The sequence below is a fragment of the Dreissena polymorpha genome, chromosome 4 (genome assembly GCF_020536995.1).
Source record: "Dreissena polymorpha isolate Duluth1 chromosome 4, UMN_Dpol_1.0, whole genome shotgun sequence".
NCBI lineage: Eukaryota > Metazoa > Mollusca > Bivalvia > Myida > Dreissenidae > Dreissena > Dreissena polymorpha.
This window is the reverse complement of record NC_068358.1, coordinates 68,120,676-68,125,595: the sequence shown is the minus strand read 5'-3', so window position 1 is coordinate 68,125,595 and position 4,920 is coordinate 68,120,676. Positions and strand designations below refer to the sequence as shown.

The window sequence follows — 4,920 nt, the reverse complement described above, 5'->3', positions numbered from 1 at the left end:
AAAAACTGTAAACTAACCTGACTAAGAAAATGGTAAGGACTATGTGTTCCTAGTGCCACACTGGGAATTGTTTTTTTTTCCTGTTTAAATGCTTTTATTCATTCCATAATATATATACATACATAATTTACAAAGTAATGCACATTCATATATTAATCTACCATATGTAATGTGTTTTCACCATATCTTTAAATTCATTACACAGTTTGAATTAATATCATCATTCAACCTTTTTTAACTTCATCGACTTGACTTAAATATTCTTAATGTACATCACAATAATAAGTGCGTCTTGAACGTGAAAGGGTTTTGATTAAACAATGGTTACAAGTTCAAACAAGATAAAAACCAAATATGTATCATTTTACAAAACAATCAATTTCAATTTATGATCAATATGCACACAACATAGTCCGATTTGATCAAGTAAAACACACTTTGCACATTTCAGACATAATGAAAGTTAAGGACAAAACCCAATTATGTATTATTTGCTAGTGTTATTAAATGACAAAGTTTTGGATTTACAATCAGAGTGCAGTTTAAAAATATTATTAATTTACATTTATGATAAATATGCACACAACATACCCGTCTGTAAATCTGCCATAGTCATTAGCACTTTTTATGGAATTCCATAGAAAATATTATGGAATTCTACGGAAATCGATGGAAATCCATGGAATTTGATGGAATTCCATCCACTTGCCAATTTTCCATCTGAAGCTGTTATGGAATTCCACGGAATCTCGACTAAAATTCCATGCATTTCCACGGAATTTATGGAAAACACCATGGAAAGTTGGACTTAGCCATTTTTTTCAACGGAAATCGTTATGGAAAATAACTTAAACATTTTCTTGGATGGAAATCAATGGAAAATAACTTAGAAAATTTTCGCTGGTTGTCTGAAATGTATATGTAGTTTAATACATGTATGAATTTATTTGCATCAAGTATTTTGTATTTAAAAGAAAATGCAATAAAGATAATTATAAATTTGTTCTAGAAATAAGAACAGTTCTGGAACTGTTCCATATTTGTGTTCTAAAACGTATGTTCTGGAATTGTTCCAAAACAGTTTTTTTATAATAAATCCAGCACATTTGTGGAAAATGGCTTAGGACTGAAACTGTTCCAATATTTTCAAGAACCTTTTTAGAACATTTCAAGGACAAAATATGGTCAAAAATTTCTAAAAATGTTTTAAAATGTAGTTCTAGAACACATCTAGAACGCTTTAAGAACCAGTAAGTTCTACACAAGTTCTAATGGGGAATAAGAACACATAAAGAACACCTTACACTTACAAATAGCCAAATAGACTTCATAGTAGCAACAGCAGCAGCAGCAGTAGTAGTAGTAGTTGTAGTAGCTGTATTAGTAGTAGTAGTTGTTGTTGTTGTAGTAGGTGTTGTTGTTGTAGTAATTGATTTAGTATCAGTAGTGTTTGTGGTGGTAGTAGTAGTAGTAGAAGTAGTAGCATTAACAGTTTCTGTAGCAATAGTAGTAGCAATAGAAGTAGCAGTAGTAGCAGTTGTTGCTGTAGTAGCAGTTGTTGCTGCTGCTGCTGTTGTTGTTGCTGCTGTTGTTGTTGCTGCTGTTGCTGCTGTTATTGTTGCTGTTGTTGTTGGTGGTGGTGTTGTTGATGCTGTAGTAATTAAAGTAGTAGTTCTGCAGAAGTAGGAGTAGTTGTTACTTTCAAAGCAATTTCTACAAGTTTAAATTCCTTAACCCTGTCCAAGTGGTATACACACTGTTTTTTCTCATTATCAAACTCAGCCAGTCCAGGTTGTCAAATAACAATCTATCTGATAAGCCAAGCATGTGTTGTACATCAGATGTTGGGTATGTTTGCTGCAAATCTATTGGTTATAAGATATAACAGCCTTTTCTAATTGGCTGAATTCAAATACAGAAAGTTTACCTGTTAGATTGAAACATGAAACATGGTGGACAATGTACTGGTTTAACTTATTAAAATAAAGTTAAAGAAATTTAACAAACAAAAGAGTTCATTAGTTTTTCCATTAAAAACACTTTCTTAAAATACTTATGTATTTATATCATTTGGAAAGTGACATGAAATATTGCTAAAGAGTGATGCATACAGTGTTTGAGCAGTCTGTCTAGGAATAGAACAACAACTAAAGGTTTGTGATTTTTATTATTTCTAAATATTCCTTTAAATTTAATCTTCTTATGACATTATTGTAGACCTTTTTATGTGATATTTGAGGTTTTAGTATGGCAAATATTAGTTTAAAAGCAGCTGTCACCCAAATTTTCACTTAGTGGAGTTTGCAGGTTGAAAAAGGAAGTAATAAGACCTATGTAGAGAAATTAATAACGTTGAATGTAGTATCGGAATTTTATCATGCAAGGTTATGGAACTGCAGGCTAGGGAAGTTTTGTACTGTGCATGTTGAGCACTCAATGCTCATTAAAGGTGTTAATGTTTATTATTATCCCCCGCCATAGGCGGAGGGATATTGTTTTGGCGTTGTCTGTATTTCCTTCCATCCTTCCGTCTGTCCGTCTTTCCATCCGTCCGTAGCCATATCTTGGAAGTGCTTTGGCAGATTTCACTGAAACTTGGTATGAGTATGTATATGGATAAGAGGATGATGCATGCCAAATGGCATTGTACACCATTAGTTAATAACAGAGTTATGGCCCTTTGTATCTTGAAAAAATGCTTTTTTGTGTGTCCAAGGCCATATCCTGGAAGTGCTTTGGCGGATTTCATTGAAACCTGGTTCGAGTATATATATGGATAAGAGGATGATGCAGGCCAAATGGAATTGTACACCATCTGTTAAAAACGGGGTTATGGCCCTTTGTATCTTTAAAAAATGCTTGTTTGAGTGTCAAATATCATACTTATGTGTCCAGAAGCATGTTGGCGAGGGATATCAATTCAACGTATTTGCTTGTAAATAAAAAATTAAACCAATGGAATTGGTTTTTAGGTATCTGAGTGTGCATTTTCATACCAATAGAATTACACATCATTCTAATTATAGCAATAATAAATTTGTACTAATCATACCAACAAATTAAGTTATGCTTAGTGCTTTGCGATGTATTCACTTCGTTTTTAGTTCTCTTTCTAAAGACCATTTAACAACTTAATATTTAAAACAATTCATGAATTAAGTTCCCTATACATTTTCATTATGTGCTTTAATTACCATTGACCAGTTGATGGAAGATACTGCAGAGTTTGGCAGGGAAATAATCCAACAGCAAAGCGGCTCTTTAAGCGCATTTACCTAGAGGACTTACAGGGCCACAAATTCATGGTAAATATTGTCATGCCCTGGGCTAGATAAGTTATTTAATGTTAACCACCTGAAAGTATTTTGTCTTTTTGGAATTCAATATATTGGTCCAAGTCAGTAACACTTTTCTGGATCCTGGGATAACTTTAAAAGTTATAAGTATTTTTTCATGAAACTTGAAACATGAACAGATGACAATAAGGACATTTTGCACGTCATTTCATGTTGTGTATAATGCAAGAATTCTGGTTGCTATGGCAACAAAGATATTTAACAAACTTAAAATAGTGAAGTTTAACAGGTAGGGGACCATATTGCTTTGCAATTTCTTGTTATAGTTTGAATGTAAATAACTCTTTGCTTTAGACATTTTTATGTTTTTTTATTCTGTAGAGCACATGTGAGCAGTATACAATGTACCTCATATCAAAAAGACCCGGAGGCAGTGACTGGTGTTCAATATTCTCAGAAGAAAAGGAAAATGGCAGTGGAAGACTTGGACAAACATTTTTAAAAACTAGCCTCTGTGTTAAGCCTGGCAGTCTGTGGCTGGTGACATGTTTTATTTTGGTTACTTCCTGTATAAAAAGGACCAGTTATTTATTTTGTGAATTGTATTTTGTGTTTGTTTTTTGTCTTAATTTATTTGTGTTTTTTTTAATTTAGGAATTTGAAACTTGGATAATTGAATAAAGTCCGTGTTCAACAGTACTGAGCATAGTATAATAAATAACAAATTTACAACAGTTGTTAATTTGTTATGTATTATTATTAACTATGCTCAGTACTTGAATACTGGCTGTCTGCATGGGAATTTGTTTTCTAGAAAGTTGGTTTCAGACTTAAATATTTGAAGTTAACCTTCAGAACTTTTCTAGAATTGTACTGGAACACATCAACTAGAACTGAACTTCTGTTATCATACTGAAAGTGTTCTAGAATTAATAAGGAACAGTTGTTGAACGTTAAAAATTATGAGAAAAAACTCTAGAACAATTGTGCGTGATGTGTGTGTGCATGTAATTGTGTGTGTTTATGAACATATGTGAGAAAGGAGGTATACTTGTCATAAGAGAAATGTAAAATTCTACTTCTATGTTTTATATTGTGCCTTTTATAAGTTTTTCTTTTCTCACCTGTATATGCATGCATGTTTATGGATGTGTTTTTGAATGTGTGCATGCATGCCTGTGGTTAAGAGAGTTGGTACTTTATGAAAATGTAAAACCACTCATTTTTGAATATGTACTGTGACTGCATGTGTGTGGTTAATGATTGATGCCAGATCTTGTTCTTGTTTAACTTCTATGATGAAACCTTTAGTTACATTCACATTTGTTTTTCAAAATCAATAAAATGCCTTTGATCTATAATCTGTTTTTTTTCTATTTTATTCCAGCTTTTTATTAAATTCCATAGCTTTTCACGGAATTCCACGGCATTCTATGGAATTCCACGGCATTCTATGGAATTCCACGGCATTCTATGGAATTCCACTGCATTATATGGAATTCCACGGCGTTCTATGGAATTCCACGGCGTTCTATGGAATTCCACGGCATTCTATGGAATTCCACGGCATTCTATGGAATTCCACGGCATTATATGGAATGCCACGGAATTCTATGGAATTCCA

At 32.8% G+C, this 4,920-nt stretch overlaps 1 long non-coding RNA gene across 1 annotated transcript; it reads left to right on the top strand.

Annotated features, from left to right (window-relative positions):
* The first annotated feature begins 875 nt into the window (after positions 1-875).
* On the top strand, positions 876-4,657 carry LOC127878190 (uncharacterized). Its single transcript, XR_008048763.1, has 3 exons — positions 876-2,153; positions 3,205-3,305; positions 3,678-4,657. It is a non-coding gene; the product is annotated as an uncharacterized LOC127878190 (long non-coding RNA).
* The last annotated feature ends 263 nt before the right edge of the window (positions 4,658-4,920 follow it).